The following is a 19,292-nucleotide window of genomic DNA, read 5'->3' on the forward strand; positions in this document are numbered from 1 at the left end:
CGTTTCTGAAATTATATTCTGTAAGGCTTGTTTTATTTGTCAAAGAAAGGGAGACTTATTTCTAGATAACGTTATGTATTTAATGTTTTGAAAACTATTGTGAACCTGTGCTTAAGTCAAGTTTTTATTACACTTAAACTGTTAAATTATTTAACAAATAAATTTTGAAATGAGACTTACTGCTCTCAAATCCTGTTATTTCATTTGATGCTAAAGGAAATTTTTTGTTTTTAAGGTTTTAGGCTGATAATTTTAATAGACATCAGTGTCTGATTTATTAATGTCCTTTTATTAATTGATTGGTTAGCCAAGAGAGTTATTTCACATAATTTGAGTTTTGTGACAAAAATGATACGGCCATAATAAATCACAGTACTTTTGTACTTAAGTAGATTTTGAGGCAGATACTTTTGTACTTTTACTCAAGTAAAAATTTTAAGCAAGTACTTCTACTTTTACTTGAGTAATATTTTACCCTGCTGAGTCTTTCTCACCTCACCGCTACAAACCACATCAACCCGGCCTCAGTGCTTGAGTTTTACCTTTGAAACTCACCAAAAAATCTCTCTTTATTAAATCATTCTCTTTACTATACTGATGAATGCTATAAAACTGTTGACACATCTTCAAGTAAATTATTTTTTAATCTTGATAAATTGTCATGAGTGTTGCCTTTACGATGCGGCGATATCACCAACACCTCATTACTGATAATGAAATGGGCTCATATGAGATTTTTACACAACAATTTCACAGATCTGTGAAGATTAGATATCCTTAACTTTTTTAATCTGTCTTTACTTTCAATGTCTGAACTGTCTCATTACCACAAATCTGTCAAATGCTTAACACCTCCCCCTTACATAAACCCCTCCTTATGATGATGAAAAATACTGGAAGTTAAAACAACTTGGTTTTGCAAGTTAGTTCAACCTATTTGAGGTTTTGACCTGTGAATAGTTGACATAACTTATAAAATCAAGTCGAACTTATTTTTTTAAGTTAAAGTAGCATAGAAATATATGTTGATTTGACAAAAATGCTGCATTTTTATAGTGTGGGAATCCAAAGAAAATCTCATAATAATAAATATAAAAATAATAATTACATATTTTTCCTAAAGTTCATTATAAAACGGTTAGTTCCAATCCTTGATTCTGATTGGTCAATGGGTGTGCTTTATTCACAATAAAGCACTGCTATGACCGCTTCACCCAACGGTTCTATTTAATATCACTGCGCCCTTAGCAACACCCTTAGCAACACATAAACATATAATGAGACAAAGTCTGAGAGCAGTTTGTTGTTTTTATTTGAGCTTCCATGTTGTTGTTTGCATTCAGGGACTATTTTTTCTAGTGGAAGGAATGCTTTTATTGATTTAACTTCATGAAAGTTGCACTAATATTTTTTTTACTTTAATATTGTGTGGTAACCGTTTTATAAAAGCAATAAGGTACTCGAGGCAAGTGCTGTATCGTGAATAAGTAACGGCTGAAGGGGTTGCAGGCACTCCGCTTCGCGTCGTACCTAACAACGCCCTTCAGCCGTTACTTATTCACGATACAGCACAGCCTCTCGTACCTTATTGCTTAATTAACGGAACTAAAACAAACAAAAGCAAAACAAACGCATAAACAAGCACAGATACAAAAATTCTTGACAAGTAAAAGTTCACAGCTTCATGTCTCAAGAAGAAATCTTCAGTCTCCATTTAATCTTAGTGTTGTCTTGGGAAACATTGAATTTGTAATTGTCTTCTTAAAGAAATGAAGAGTGAAAAGAAATATTTGAAGTTAACTTAAAATAATGCAACTTTCTAAACTAATGGAGAGAGTTAATAAAACAAATCAGCCAGATTCAATCAGAGAAGAAGATAGACGACAAGCATGACGTCAAAGAGGATTAAAGTGAAAGAATGAGTGGAAAAACAGGTCTGAATCTACTAGATCAACAGAAACATTTCCTCACCTGAGCATCTCCATTCATTTAAACTCTCATGATCATTGATAAGTGTTCAGGATGGACAGAGAACGTTTGTGAGACTCAATTGTTCATCTATTTCCTAACATAAAGCAACCTCTCATTTAAAGGCCTCACTGAGATCAAAGATAAGCTCTCATCTTTCACAGGACACAAAATCAAGTCCTTATGTAATCCAACAATGCAATCGACTGTGGGAATCAACGTCAAGACAACTACCGCTATTAAGGTTAGCTGTATCTTACTAACTTCAACATTACTGCTCACATCCACAAACTGAATGTGAGGTGGAAAACATTCATACAATTGCTTTAGCTCTTAAACAAGACACTGTAACATGTTTTTACTTAAATCAAATGATGTTCAAATCAAAGTAATAACTAACTACCACAGCTGAACTCCCATCTTGGAACTCTTAACAGTATAAACTGATAAGCCATGTCTGAAGCTTTACAAACTTTAATAGTTGAGCCACGACTGTGAGTCAGGTCGTTTTATTCTCACTGATCCTTACGAGCTTATAGTCACCAAACTCCAAATAAATAAAGTGCACATGGGTAATTTCACACAAATCTCAACTTTATTATGAAAAGTAAAGCTTTAACACAAAGTTTTTAACTATACTCATATCTCAGATATCAATATTTGGTAGGTGAATATTTGCGGCGCATTAACCAATCAGGAGCTTGCTCTATAGTAGTGATGTGATTATGACGTAGTGAGCAGAGGCAGAAATACAAAACAACAATGAGGACAAAATCATTGTCGCTGTGGACATATTGAGATCTACTAAAGCTGGCTTATTCGCATCTAAATTTCATGAGCAAATGAAGCGAGTTAACTCTAAATGTGCAAGCGTCCAACTATTCACGAATAAAGTGAATAAAACACTTAAAGTTTTTAAATATTTTTTTATTATTTTCCCATAGTTAAGTAAGTGCAAGTTTTGTTATGTCCATTATGGAGAAATGTCACGTCCATAACGTTTCTTCTTCATATATGCATTCTTCCTTATATATATATATATATATATATATATATATATAATATTTTCTATTTTTACTTTGTTCATTTGTTGGGTATTATTGCTTCTGGTTTGTGCATTTTAATTCACAACACTCCTACAAAGTATGTTGTCTCCCCAAAACTTGTGTCCTTTTTTACATCAATAACACATGCATTTTTCCCTCATCTAAAACAGAAAACTGGTAAATAAACTGATTTTTCTCATGTCTGAACTCTATTATTAGGAGTTTAGGAATATATAAACAGATGGTTCAATATATTGGTAATAAATGCATTCTCTGAGAAAGTTTTGACTGCATGTGTCACAATCATTCACAATGCTGGAATTGGTCATATGATTTAAACACGTTCATTATATAAAAAAAATGAAATGTGAACACAATGCAAAACATCTCAGAAAGAATGAATAAAAACAGGCAAGAAAGAAAGGAAACAAGAAATAATGCCAGGAAAAGCATGAAAAAGGTTTAGAAGACATAAAGGAGGACACATGCACTGTAAGAGATGAATTGAGAAAAGCAACCGAAGACGCTCAGCATCACTTCTGTGTTGTGTTCAGTTTTATCCCTTCATGAAAGAAAGAGAGAGAGAGAGAGAGAAAACAGAAGAGAAGAAAAGCTCAGGGGCATGAAAAAGAGAAATAAAGGGCTATTTAGTGGTTTTCTGTGCTCTCTGGTTAGTTATCTGAGCTCGGCTCTGGACGTTCACTGGATAGACAGCTGCTATTAAAAGTTGATTGTTTCAGGTTCACAGAGTGTGAAAGGGTGTGATTGGGGTCTACGATCCCCATGAGGGTGGTCTTCATACTGGAGAAGAGGGGGAGGCAAAGGAAAGTGTCACGTGACACGAGCGTCTAGCTGCGCAGCCGAAAAAGGAATCTGGCGAAAAACACACCACTTGTTGCCGCCTGCCTGCCTGGATTTTGCTTTGGTCTCCCACATACATGCATTGATTCACACATTAAGAGAGGCAGAATACAAACACACACATCTAAAGATTCAACCTAATTCACTGCAGCTACCCCAAAAACACCAAAAAACAACAACAACCAAATTGTACCGCAGAAAACGTGTGCAAAAGCAGGAATCGATGCAAGTATAACACACATCATTTTATACTTTTTTCAGCTTCTAGATCTCCACCTACATGTTAGCAAAAGGTGATGTATTCATAATCTCTTTTGCACTTTTGTGTGTTACATTTTCTTCCATCTGAAAGCTCTTCAGCAGGATCTGTAGATGGTGTTTGTTTGTATGCTAACAGAATCCTTTTGGCACTAATGCAGCTCCATCAAACACTAATGAGAGGAAGAAACCCTGCTGAGTCTTTCTCACCTCACCGCTACAAACCACATCAACCCGGCCTCAGTGCTTGAGTTTTACCTTTGAAACTCACCAAAAAATCTCTCTTTATTAAATCATTCTCTTTAGTACACTGATGAATGCTATAAAACTGTTGACACATCTTCAAGTAAATTATTTTTTAATCGTGATAAATTGTCATGAGTGTTGCCTTTACGATGCGGCGATATCACCAACACCTCATTACTGATAATGAAATGGGCTCATGTGAGATTTTTAAACAATCATTTCACAGATCTGTGAAGATTAGATATCCTTAACTTTTTTAATCTGTCTTTACTTTCAATGTCTGAACTGTCTCATTACCACAAATCTGTCAAATGCTTAACACCTCCCCCTTACATAAACCCCTCCTTATGATGATGAAAAATACTGGAAGTTAAAACAACTTGGTTTTGCAAGTTAGTTCAACCTGTGAATAGTTGACATAACTTATAAAATCAAGTCGAACTTATTTTTTTTTAAGTTAAAGTAGCATAGAAATATATGTTGATTTGACAAAAATGCTGCATTTTTATAGTCTGGGAATCCAAAGAAAATCTCATAATCATAAATATAAAAATAATAATTACTTTGAACTGTTAGGAGACAATGCATTGGAATCATCTGATAAAATCAAAAATACATCTTAAAGTCATTTTATTTGGGTTTTTAATAAGTTTGACAGACTTCTGGTTCGACAGATTCTACACTTCAGCTATTTTTCAGCAAAACACAAAGACCTTCACACTAACAAGACAACAATCACAAACACAGCCAAACACACGCAAACTTTCAGAATCAATCAAACTTCTCAAGTAAAAGTTTCATATCGAGTCTTATTGCGCGTTACTGTGTCAGGGACCACCGGGAAAGACCACCATCATACAAACGTCACTTTACTGCCCTTTAGATCCAATACACCAAAGAAAACTCAACTCATTACTAATCAAACACTGAACATTACAGATATTAAACTCAAGACAATAAAGAAGTAAAGAAGACTAAAGACAGACATCTGTGAATCGAGTTGAAGCGTAAAATGAGCTCGACTTGAGCTGCTTCATGATCACTACACAAATCTGATGAAGTGTGTGTGTTTAAACACTCTTGTGTACATCATTATACTCGTTTGTGTGTGCGTGTGTGTGTGTGTACTAGCAGAGTGTGTAACACACACACACAGACGCGCGCACACACACACATGTTTGGATTGTTAATCAATGCGCAAACATTCCACTTGATTAACACTCCAACACACTTACTAGTGAGCACTCAATGAGCTTAAATATCGCGTTCACACATACACTCAATGTAAAGCTTCATCGATATATCACGATATAAATGATATAAAGATCTCACGCATCAGGCTTATTTGCGCGTAAACAGAAAAGTTCGACACGTTACCTCACAAGACTCGATTCCTCCTTCATCCGTCCGTCTGATCCCACAATGATCCCAGCAAAACCGAAATTTCCCTGGAAAACTTGCGCCGCGCGGAGCTGAAAGCCGAGAGCGTCCCAATGGGGGTTCGAGAATTTCCAATAAAGCCCCTCTGTCCCACACACACACACTGATGCAGATGATGAGGAGGATCTGAACTCTTCACTTCATTCTGATGGGAATATTTTTGTCCGTCTCCTCGCGCAAAGCACCACAAAACTTTCCTGTAAAGTTTGGATTTTAGGATCAGCGACGGAGATCCACATTCAGTGCTGCGGGTCCCTGGAGCCCAAAGTTACAGCACGAGAATGCGAGACCACCCCCTCCCTCTCCCTCTCTCTCTCTCTCTCTCTCTCTTTCTCCGTGGACTCCGTGGACCACCCCGAAACAGGAAGTTCACTTTTTGTTTTTCTTGAAGGAAAAAAGAGAAAGCTTTACTGGACAGCGCTTCTCCAGCATTCTTGTACAATTACTAACTTACACAATAATGATAAGAATAAAGAAGAATGCGCATCTAAAACATTCATATAAATATATGTACATATTATAACTTTTTTTCTAAGAACAAAAGATAAATCCTGACTATATCCCTGTAGCATCAGCGGCCTGACTAGCTACTATTATATTAAATAATGATAATAAATGCAAACACATACAATAATATAACTGAAAAAAAAAAACACATTTTATTGTGTAAAAAGTTGGCTCAGCTGATGGATGGTCATTGACTAGTTTTGATGGATTTATTATCATTTTCACCATCTTCTGCTTCAGGTCTCAAACCGATCATGAGCCCCATTCACCTAAAAAAGAATACTATAGAAGTGAATTGGGCTCATGAACACTTCCTCAAAATATCTTTCTTCTGTTCATAAGAACAAATACAGGTTTGTGACAACATGAAAGTGAGCAAATGATGACAGAAATTTCATTTTTGGGTGTACTATCCCTTTAAAGCAGTTTGGGTGTCTGCAGTTTTCGGGTTTCAGACTGAGCGCTGTGTGTGGCTGCTGTGCACGAGCGGTGAACCGCAAAACCCGGAGCGGAGCGCGCACAGCCGCACAGGTCACGAGATATCAGATGGACGGGTTATGAAATAAAAGTCTATTGGTTTCCCGGACAGGGATTAGTTTAAGCCAGGACTAGGCCTTAAATATAACTAGTTTTAGCAAACATGCCTTACTCTGATGCACTGAAAAAACGAACTTTTTGGTGTAGTAATATAGCTATATTAGATTAAATCTCATAATTTCTACATAATAATATTTTTTGAGAACTAGATTTTTCTTAAGTAAAATGTTGATAAATTCACAATTTATTTATGTAGAAAATGAACTGTGTGGGAATAGTAAGTCGTATTAGATATTTTCTTGTATTATTTTACTGTTTTATAGTCACTGCACATAGTCCTAAAATAATTAATAATTAAATAATTAAAATCTTTAGCAGATTCAAGTAAAAAAATCTTATTTAACTTAAGAATATTAAATCCATTAAACTAAAAAAATCAAGTAAAGTTAACTTAAATTTATTTGCACATGTTGTAAGGAATACCCACAATCCTTTGCGCCTGGATATTTTTATTTTTTAAGGTTCATCACAGAATAAGAACTGATTAGAATTTAACTACTTAAATATTTGTTAATTATATGTCATAAAGGTTTAAGCTTTTATATTATTGATGTTGTTTTGTTGTAAATGATAATTTTGTGAAGTCACTGACTTATAGTCAGTCATGAATTTTGTGTTATAATGACATTCATAACACTAAAAATAACTAAGTCCATAGAACTATGTTAAAGAAAATAACAAACTAATATTTTTAGGACAGCAATTCTTCAATTTTCAAAAAAAAAAAAACTTTACCTAAACGATTAAAATAAATCTAACTTCTAAAAAAATTATGAAATAACATGTACTTAATTATTTAAAATATGTTTTTCGTGCATTGTAAAGTAGGTTTTATTTGATTTTAGTAGGTAAGTTGTACTTAAAAAAGCATTACATTTTACTTTTAAAAAAGTTCATGCAAATTGTTACGAGGATTTTTTTAAAGTAAATTTTACAAGCTGTTTTTTTCAGTGTGTATGATATGTCAGTGCAAGTTGTTTTTTAAGTTGTTTACTATCCCTTTAGTTGTTTATTTTCCACCTAGAAGAGCATTATTATTATTACCAAAGACTATTATTATTTGCTAGAAGGCTACATGCTTTTGTCAGGTTATGATTGAAACAATATGATTTGAAATATGCATTTGTCTGATGTTGTTGGTTTATGTCTTACTGATTTTTGTGCTTCTTTTACACTTAAACTAGTCCAATTGAGATTTTGTAAGTTTTAATTTACTTTACTGGCTGATATAGTTAAATAAGACTTGTCAGCCCGATCTCCAGTTAAGTGACGTGTAAATCAGAAAATGTGCTTGTGAATTAGTGTGATGTGACCTGTATGTGAAATGGAGATTCTCTCTCTCTCTGTAAGAGCATTAGGTCTGTATGAAGCTTGTGAATGAAAGTTAAACTCCTGTGATTGGTCAGTGTGTTGTCTACATTCACAGATGCTGTCTCCATATGTCATTAGATTCTTAAGCTCGCTCGCTCATTCTTGCTCTCGTTCACACATCACACACACACACACACACACACACACACACACACACACACACACACACACACACACACACACACACACACTCACATTTCATTCTTATCATGTGAATTAACACTTTCTTCCTATTGAGTTATGAAGAGTCAAAGGACTGTTTATTTACATGTATGCATTTAGCAGACACTTTTGACATGCAGTTAACATTTATATATTTTATACCTTATAAATCTACCTATTTGTGATCTTGGGAACACATGCATCATCAAGTTTTGTCTATGCTCTGCTGTGTGCATGCTAATATATAATGTAAAGCAATATAATATAAAAATAACTTTGTGAGTATATGCAGTGATCTTTTTAGATCTTTGCTTTATTTAACAGAAGTGCCATAAGAGGCTTTGAAGAAAATGCACCTGTCTGCTATTTAAAGGGCTTCATCACTTGTGTGTGTAAGAATCGGTGAGTGATTACACAAATAAAAGTTACAGGTGTTGGTTCAGATAAATCCTCTTGAGCTCATTGAGAGACTTTCTGGATTACCAAACGCTGCTCATCTGATCACAGCAACAGTGAAAAGAGAAATCACTTTCCAAAGTCACTTTCCAATACTGAATACTCGTTTTGTAAGTGAATAAAACTGTGTAAACAAGACGAAAGAAAAAAATCGTATACAACAAGTTAATATATATATATTATTACCTTTGCAGTACAGTATTCTCTTAACTATTACACTGAAAAAAAAAATGATTAATTCAATGTACTCAATTTTTTAAGGTAAGTGGTTGCAATCAATTTATTTAAGCTACATTTAAACAAAAGTTTTTTAATTTTTTTTATTTTACTAATCTTTTTTCTTTAAATGTTTGATTGCAACCACTTACCTTAAAAAAATGGAGTAAATTGAATGAATCATTTTTTTCAGTGTATGATGTCATGAAAACTGTACAATGTTATAAGAATGATAAAATTAATGTGTGTCACTCATACTTGACATGATGGACTAATAAGTACCCAAATATTTGTAGACTTTAAATATCTCTTTTAGTGGCAATAATCCAAATCTGGTTTTGATGAAACTGTGTGAAATCATTTTGATTTAATCTTTAATTGTGAGTCCACTGAAATACACAAAGAAAGTATAACATTTAAATAAAATAGACAGTATAAAAATAATTTTTTTCTCAATAACATATTTTGACGTGTAGAAGTTCAGTGCCCTGAATAACATTTCATATATCCTATATAAACTGTTGGATTTATTTTAAAAATCCTACCGAGAGGATAACTAACTACATCTGTTACTCCGGCCTTTGACATCTGGGCATCTCTCTTACTCCAAGCACTCTTTACAGGATTTCTTTTTCCATTGCAGATGGTCCTGTGCACATGTTTCTCTTCCATTGGCTGCGGGTCCGACCCTGCTACCGGAACACCACACACAGTTGTGCATAAAAGCACGCTTTCACCCTCCTCTGTTTCACCCCCGACACCGCACACCCGCTCCAGTGAAGACCTGCAGCAGCACCGGAGAGTCACTCAATGCGGCAGGTAAGCATGCACTATTAGTGTTTCTTCACATATATACAGATTCATTTCATTAAATATATTAACAAACTCTTAAAGAAATTTGTTCATTTTGTGCCTCAAGAAATTTGCCGAAAAAGTAACTTTTCCAAAGAAGTTTTAAACTGCTCCAGATACACGCACCATTGGCCGAATTGATGTTAAAGCAGTTTTTAATTATCCAAAAGTCTCTTTTTTATATAAGCTAGGTTGTGATGCTTGAAAAACAAATTTTAATCTTGTAGACCTGCTAACTCGTGTTGTTCATAAGTTTCTGATTTACAAATCACATCTTGTCTTTTTGGATGCAAGTCCAGTTTGCATCTCTGCAGGTTGAAATGTTTTTTGAGTTTTGACTGAAACTGTTTAGACTTCACCTCCACGTGTGTCCAGCAGAGGTCAATACTGAACAACAATAATACAGCAACAGTCAGACATCATGTGAGGCTATCAGTCATACATCAGTCAACATGTTTTCATATTGCTTATATTTTGTGCAGATTGAGTCCACTAAAACAAAATCATTATTTCTGTCCTTCAGCAAACAGATGAAATCTGAAGGACCACATTGATGTATAAAACTGATGAGATTCTTGCATATTTTAGCATCTTCAGGTAAGTATACTCACATTATTCAAATGTATACTCATGACTTCATACATCAAGCTGTTTCTCTTGGCAGGTGCTATAAGTTAGTAGGTGGACATTTCAAAAGGAAAATATCAATCCTAAAAAAACAATTCCATTTTTAAGTTCATTAAGATTTTTTATGCCTGCATTTAATGATTGTCATCATTAGCGTAATGCAGAAATAATTATTCTGATTTCTATTATGAGGATAAAAAGAGATTGAATTGATGTTTTTTTATTCTTCTGCCTTTCATTTCTCCTGATTTACAATTTTGTATTCTATTAATGAGACTTCAATGAAATTTGTCAATGTGAATAATGAGAAAATCTAAAAATACTAGCAGCACTAATGAGAATTGTGGATATAAATGTATTTCATAGAAATAATATTAAAATGCAGAACATTTTGATTTTATTAAAAGGCTTAATTTTTTTTAAAGCAAGTTAGTTATATGTGACCGGGACACCTGAGTTTGCTTCAGTATTTTTAATGTAAATTTTCATCTAAATATGACAAACTATATATCATTGGAAGAGTCTAAGAGTCTAGAACACTTATTTATTAAATTATGTAGGGAGAGTAATCGGTTCATTCAGAAAAAGACTGTGCCTCAAAACATTTATATTTTTGTTATCTTATGTATATACTTTATATTGCAATATTTTTATTTATTTAAATACATGTAAACATGACATTTTTTTATTTAATATTTTCATGTATAATATTTTCAGAGAAACATCATTGAAAAACTTCAGAGTGTCGTCTTTAAAGCAACACTTTAGATGATTAGGCTTCTAGACCAGAAAATGCCCGAGCTATATTATATAGGAGGTGTTTCACCGCATCCATGAATAAAGGGCTGCGCCAGGTAAAGGGTTAAGCTCCTCCTCATTGACCTAATAATATAAACACTTTCTTCAGTGAGCTCTTCCTCGGCTTTAACGCCTGTCACTGTGTGACCTGTTAGTTTCCAGAAGAATTAGGTCTCAGGAAATGATGTGAGTGCTTTGGGCTTTAAGCCAACGAGGCTTTAAAAAGAAACATTAAATCCATTAATTCTCTTCTCGTCACTGTAAATCACTCACTAGAGAAAATACAAGCTCTCCTATTTGCTGACTCTTTTCACTCATGTAAAGTCATCATATCATAAACTGTTTTTTATTTATTTGTATTTATTTATCTACCTGAAGTTCACTTGTCATGTTACTGTTAAGTTAATGTTTTTTTTTAATGAGCTCTTTTATAATTTTTATCATTAAGATATAACTCTTTACATTTGAGCTGTACGTTTGCTGTTAGTTTTTTTTTTTTTTTGACAGATGTGATGATACTTTGCTCTGTGGTTTAGTTTTGATCATATCTATTCTGCTTCCAACCCATAAACCCCAATGTGACTGGGTGGCCAATTTTCTGATCAACCAATCAGAGTCTAAGATGCGTGCGTGTGGCCAGTCATATGTTAACAAGAGTTGTAGAAGTACATAACCAGTTCTAAATTGTGCTCCTTTAATCATAAAGATTGTTTTCTTGTAATGTACACTTTATTGCAACAGCAATCCTGACTTGATATTTTTAGATTTGACATTTATTTGATAAAAGTAGTGGAGAGTTATTATCTGTGATATTAAGAGTGATGGCAGAGTGGCTAAAGGTGAAATATATATGAAAACCTTTATAATCACCTCTATTTTTACATGTATATGGAGCAGAACGGTAAATAAGTTTTAAGTTAGCTTTACGAACTAACTTAGCACACAGCTAATGGGTTACTAGCCTAATATATATTGGAACCATGCTTTAAAATGATCATTTATGAGACAGGATAATTACACTTTTAGTATTATATAAAGTTTATGATTTACAAAAATATCAAAAGTATTTTTTAAGCAGACGATGACACAATACTGCAGATTTGTCTGCTTCATGAATTGTAAGCTTTTAATTAAAAACAATATTTTAATGATTTTAATTGTACAAAGTATTTACCATCCTAGACCCATACCCACTAATACAGCTTCGAATAGGCAGAAGTAACAAGATATCGCATGAAAAAATTGGATTAGGCATTAGTACTAGGTACCAAGGATGTTCTAAGGAGAACAAATTGTCAGGGGAGACCCAATAGGTGTGTTTGACTTTATGTAGGGCCACAAGAACCGACAGGCGGATTACGTCAAAGTACTTTGAAAAGTCTTTTTTTTCAACTCGCTCTCGTGGTAGGCTACTTTGACGTCACACGCCTGTCAGTTCTTGCGGCCCAGCATGAAGTCAAACACACCTATTTGCTCATAACATCGGCCAAATGAGTGTCTATGTAGGTATGCAAACTTTTGGCAGTCAAGTGACCTGACGTTGCGCTCTGACTTTTGTTGATAGCATTTTGTTTTCATATTTTTGACCTTGTGATGATTCTCAATCGTTCTCAAGGAATATCTTTCGCAGAAGTTCATCGGTTGACCTGACAATGCAAAAGATTTTCCTCGTCGATGAGGTAGAACCACCAGTTTTAAGTTTTATGTGATGTTTTTTTGTAAGGATAAAGCTGAATTTTCTTTCATTTGGAACCTAGACCGCCTTGACCAAATCTACATCAGCAGTCAAGTGATCTAGGACGAGTAGCAACTCCCTGACAACAGGCGAGAACTTTGGCACATTTTCATTAAAACATTGATTTTTTTTGTAGCCATCTGCCTTTCCTCATTGTCAATTATTACAGGTGCTGTTGAAGCAACTATGTTCAGTTCCTGGAACAGCTTGGCTGGGTAAAGAAGTTTCAGTGGCCACATGCCAGGCAGTAGATCCAAACTACACAAACCGTTCACCAATGATGTTTCAGTCCGATTCAGTGTCCATGTAGAAATACTTCTAGACAGTGCTTGACATGATTTTAGGACGTGTCATTTATCTAGCGGAAATTCTAGAATTAGTCATTTGTTTAAACTTGTACCCAGGGCCACGCTTGAGGTTTTCATTGATTGTCGTTTCCTTTTGATCTGTATGAATTGCAGCTGGCTTTGGTTCATCCCTTCTGAAGGTCTCCAGCTTGTTAGACATTGATGTTAATGGCTATAATCATCCAGTCTGTGTAAGGTCAGACAGTAGAACATTCAAGGTCCTCCTGGCTCCCAATGGCTCTTTGGCAGATGTAGTCGAGGGTGTTGTCCTCCGCCAGCCTATCGCCCTGCAGCTCTCACGTGCGGTTAAGCATGATAGGAAAAACCCATCAAGAGATGCTTTACTGTAAAATGGCACCATCCTGGTTGAACTCCAAGAAGTTTCCTGAAAAGATTCATAAGGTCATCTGCACATTACGGCCTGTATCAGTCATGCCATCATATCATGGTTATCATATCTGATGCTGTAGGTTAGTAGTGATTGAAGTGAAGAACCATCTGTAAAGAGTTTATCAAGTCTAAGTAATGATGAGCCATATTAGTTCCCAACACTGTACTGACTCCAAGATGCGTTTCTGAGGAGTAAGAACCAAAGGGTCCTGATGGACGACTGAGGACTCTGTAATATATCTGCTTACATCACACAGACCTCTCCAGTCTGAGAAACAAACGTGATTTAATTGAGGACGTTATCTTGACAGCTTTGTCTGAGTGACAGATCTCATCAGATGTTACTAAACTTTGACATGTGAAAATAAGTCCCGAGTATTTGTTCTCATCATGAGCGTAACTGCATTGTAATCGCAACAGTTTTGACACAATACTGCCTTAAGTCTTCCAAAACACAATCTTTAGATGAAAGGATGAAAAAAAATATCTGGTAAACCAAAACAAGTTATCTTTAGTCCTAAAGCAGTCAGTATTGTATTCTGTGATGGGGTGGCCATGCGTGCCGTTCTTCCCGGGCGCTTCCTGGACAGGATTTCGGTGTGTCTTCCGGAAGTCGCATACGCTGTTCAGTTAAAAACATAAGACATACAATCATAGTTTCCTTCTTACCTTAAAATGTTTTGGTTGCTTTTCTGTAATAATAATAATAATCCTCTATGACGTATGCGGTCGACAAATACGACTTCCGGAAGATGCACCCAGAGTCCTGGCCAGGACGCGTCCGGGAGGAGTGGCATGTATGGTCACCTTATTCTGTAATGACCATCATAACATCTTCTCTTCCCGTGTCTCTTCTCAAATTTCCTAGAGAGTTATCTTTAACTTTCACACAACTATTGATGGTGTTGTACAGACAGATCTGCTGGAGAAACATGAGCTCAGATGAGTCTGTTACCAGTCTACAGTTCAGGGTTCCTCAAATCTTACCCTGGAGATCCAGAGCACTGCAAGGTTCCAGCCCTAATCAATCTTACCCATCTGTGATTTTCTAGGGATCATGAAGACCTTGGGTGCGTCCGAAATCTCTTAAATACAGCCTTTTAGAGGCAACAAGTCAACTGTCTAAGCTTTCGGACGCAGCCCTTGATTAGCTTGCTCAGGTGTGTTTGATCGGGGTTGAAACCTTGCTATAGTTCATCACACTAAAGATCTCCTGAAGACTCCAGAGTTCAGTTCATAGTTTCACACACCTGTGTTTTTGGTTTCTTTGCATTATTTACTGATTCAACAGATTTAATCAGGGGTGGGCATTCCTGGTACCGGGGGGCCGCTGTCCTGCAGGGTTTGGCTCCGACCCTAATCAAAACACCTGAATGCCATTTCATGATTAGAGTTTTTCGGGTGTGTTTGGTTGGGGTTGGAGCTGAACTTTGCGGGGCGGTGGCCCTCCGGGGCCAGGAACGGTGACCCGTGGGTTAAACGATTTCCACGTATAGATGAAATGTTTATTATTAAGGAACTCTTCATACACCTTACAATGGACTTGCTTGCAGTTCACAAACAGTAAATGGAGCTTCTTTCACATTTTGGGTTTCAAATTTTAGGATCTTCAGAGTCAATCAAAATGAATGAAGTATGTAGAAAATGACCTCGGAGAAGATGGACAGACGGGTCCTGTTGTTTCTGACGTTCCCAGTCACCAACTCCAGCGCAATCAGTCATGATAGTATTTGCAGAAGCAATTGCATACAAAGTTGCTTTGAATTCCATGCGTATTATATTTATTTCTGGAAAACGGGCCTTGTAACTGTTCTGAAATCTGTTTTTATAAATTAAATAGAAAGGTAAGAATTCAGAATCAAATCTACTGGCAATCGCCTTGCAAAGCCTCATGCGCCACCTGTTGTTTGTTTTGAGTATTTCTACCTAAAGACGATCGACTTGAAGACTAAACTATTCAGAATGTGCAGAATCACAGTACTTGATACTGAAGTAAAGTGTTTAGAAGAATCATAAGACGTTATATTAGGTTCAAACAAGTCTCACAGTAAGTAAATGCTCATATTCACTTTGTATGTTGTGTTGACGTCAAGTTGGTCAGGTCAGAGTCTTTTTTAAGTTGAAGTGCTCGAGGAAATCGTCTCCTCTTCAGAGTCTTGCTCAGGGTTTCATGAGATTTATCAGAATCAAGACCTTGTGTGATAGTCGTGGTTTAACCATCACATCTGTTTGTGTGTGAAGGAGTTACCGTCTTCAGACTTCTGTCAGCAGGTGTAGACCTTCTTCTTTTGACCAACCAGCTTGCCATCACCTCACTATATGAGTTCTGGTAGTCTTTAACAAGTTAAAAATGTTGCATGCAATGAATAAATCAGTTTGAGACACATGTCAGCAACAGATCAACATGAATATTGATCATCTGTTGGTGCTTTACAATGATCGATCTGAAGTGTTTATCATAATTATACCACAAATATTGACCAATCAGCAAAATTAGATGCGTTTGTTGTGTATTAAGCAGTATGTAGGGGCTGAAACTAAAGGTGTTGACTAGAGAAGAAGGTCAGCAGAAAAGAGATGTAAATGTGCACCTCTTGTGGTAGAAAATGAGTATGACGCGTTTGAAACAGTGCTACCTTGTGGAAACTGACCTACAGTACATTAAGAGAGGTGTTGGGTTTATACAAGCAAAGGTTCATTTCTCATCACAGCGTTCCTGTCATTTAACTGCTGGTGTCATATGGGCCTGATTCCCATTTTATGTGCACTTTATGTTTGTGTGTGTGTTTTTGTGCCAAATAAAGCATGTAAATTCACATCATTTTATCTAGAACTTAGGATGCGTTCAAAGTTAAACAATCAAAATGATGAATAATTCCTCTAGATTCCTAATTAATTCACCAGTTGACTTCATTAACCCTCCAGTTCATGCACCCATCTCTGAAAACACATCAAACTTTACTTTTACTTTAGTCTAACTTTCTTTATATATTAGAAAAAATCATCTACTATGATGTTCAACCCTATACATGTAAACGTGGCTTTGTAGACTAGAATTATTGTTTGCTCATTTATGACAATATGTTAAAAACAATAGTATGATAAAGAGTCATTGGAAGAGCCCAATAATACAGTATTTGTGTCTATTATCTGATGATCATATTGTGTTCATTCATTTCTGTAATAATCTGTGTGTTTTAGGCATTTTTGAACTCTGATATAACTTCATAACTATGTACAAAGTTCATATTTTAAAGTCCTGTTGAATGAGTGGTTTGGTGACTGTGGTTGAGTTTTTCATATGTGTGACTGACTGAAGTCTCATGTTGAGTCGACATTATCGTACAGTTAGCTTCTATTTCTCTGTTCTTGATCTCTGATTGGTCAACAGTTATCTCTGGTTTGGTGGGATTGACTTCTTAGGCTTTCATCTGTTGTTATGAATGGTGTGTCCTGTACTTTATTTCGTTTAAGTTGGATTTACATCAGATTCAGAAAGATTGACATATTTTTGCATACAGGTCCCGGGGATTTACTATATTTATAATATTTACTATTGGGAAAACAGGTATCTGACTCCAGGACCATCAGTAGGCTACTGGTCCCCACCTAGCATGGGTGTCAGAAGCCTTGTTCCACCCACATATAATGGTTTAGACGCTCATGGCACCGAGGCTGTGTTCTTTCTCTGCTCCTTTTCTCCAGTTACAAATCTGTCAAACTAGTAAAGTTTGCAGATGACATCACCATCATTGGGCTATACATACACCATTACCATTTGTCGTTCATTCTGCTGAGAAGGTGATTGGCTGCAACTGTCATCTATTTAGGACCTGTACACTTTAGGGATCCTGAAATGGGCAGTTAGTATTGTGGCTGACACCTCTCACCCTGGACACAAACTCTTTGAAACACTGCGGTCCATCGGACGAGAACCTCACAGCACAAAAAATTGCTTCCCAGTCACAACTGGGCTGGCCAAGAACAGACTAGTAGATTATCAGCTCCAGTATTTGTGTGTGTGTGTGTGTGTTTTAATAATCAACAGGTTTTTGTGACATTGGGGTTAGGGACTGGGGTAGGTTAGGGGAGTAGAATATAACAGTTTGTACAATAGAAAATGAAAAAAAAAAAATAGGATTATAGGATCAATGTGCAAGAGAGAGTGCTGCTTCCCCCTCCAAAAAAGTGAAACATGCACATTGATCATATCATTTTTTAGTTTTTAAACATGTTTTAATAGAATTACACTTTGATTACTCATATTTTTGAAGCATTAAAATGGATGAGTTATTGCAAACCATTAAAATATTACAATTAATGTGATATGCATTTGTGATATTTGTGGTAAATCTTGTATATCTTGCAGCCCTACTATTGATCCTGAACATGATATCCTGCGATCTGAGACTGATGTGTTTTGTGTTTGTTTCAGAGGTTTTCAGAGATCTGTGTGTGATGTAACTGAGAGTATATTTCAGGTAATTGGGTCTACAGTAATAGGATCAGGTTCAGGTCTTGGATGTACAGGTTATTTGAAGTGGTGGACACATTGCATTGTGGGAAGGCACACATGTACATAAACATGCAGGTGACCTCTTGATATTTTCCATGAATTGTGGTCTTAAAAAGCATCTGAATGCTTAAGCCACACATCTAATATAAATTTAACTTTACTTTTCTAAGTTCTGTTTTACTGCATTTTAGTTTTACTGAACTGATGTCAGTGTAATTTGTTAGTGGATGCATGAAGTTCATACAGGTGTATAACAGAGTAAACTCTTTTTTTGAGTGTTGTGTTATAGAATAATTTAACAGATTTACAATTTTTATAATACAATTTCATCATGTAATCATTGTCTCGGTTAACTACAGTTGTTGTCAGTTCTGTAATGTTGTTGATTGAGAACAGATAGAGCTTTTAGTTAAAGTAGATCCAGGTCAGACTAGAAGTTTATTATCATGTCAGCGGCTCATCTCATCAGGTGAGGAGATCATCAACCGGTTCTGTGCGTCCCGTGAGGGTCTCAGAGGATTCACCACATTCATGAGGACACTTAATGCTCAGTGTAGATTATCAGGGTGTGCGTCTGCCTGTCTCTGTGTGTATGTACACAGGATTACAGTAATTCAGTGTGTCTGTGGGTTAGTGTGTCAGTGTATCAGTAAGTCAGTGGGTGCCTGGAACATACACTTTCCATTAAACACATAAAGTAACAACGTCCTGGCTGTGTAATTTAAGAGTTGGAATGTCACCATAATTGCTCTGCACCAATAGATCAACTTACAGTATACAGGATGATCTAATGAGAGTATGATACACCATGGTGATCTAGTGAATGTATGGCGCACATGGTGATCTATTGAGAGTGTGAGATGCTGGGTGATCTAGTAAATGTTTGGTAGGCATGGGTG

General features: G+C 35.8%; 1 protein-coding gene across 1 annotated transcript in view; it reads right to left on the minus strand.

The window, feature by feature from the left end:
- Positions 1 to 6,134, minus strand: part of gli1 (GLI family zinc finger 1) — a 49,116-nt gene extending 42,982 nt beyond the window's left edge. The window contains exon 1 of the mRNA XM_055213462.2: positions 5,757 to 6,134. The gene's annotated coding sequence lies outside the window, so the exon portion shown is untranslated. The remainder of the gene's footprint in view (positions 1 to 5,756) is intronic.
- Positions 6,135 to 19,292: the final 13,158 nt, after the last annotated feature.

The sequence above is a fragment of the Misgurnus anguillicaudatus genome, chromosome 8 (genome assembly GCF_027580225.2).
Source record: "Misgurnus anguillicaudatus chromosome 8, ASM2758022v2, whole genome shotgun sequence".
NCBI lineage: Eukaryota > Metazoa > Chordata > Actinopteri > Cypriniformes > Cobitidae > Misgurnus > Misgurnus anguillicaudatus.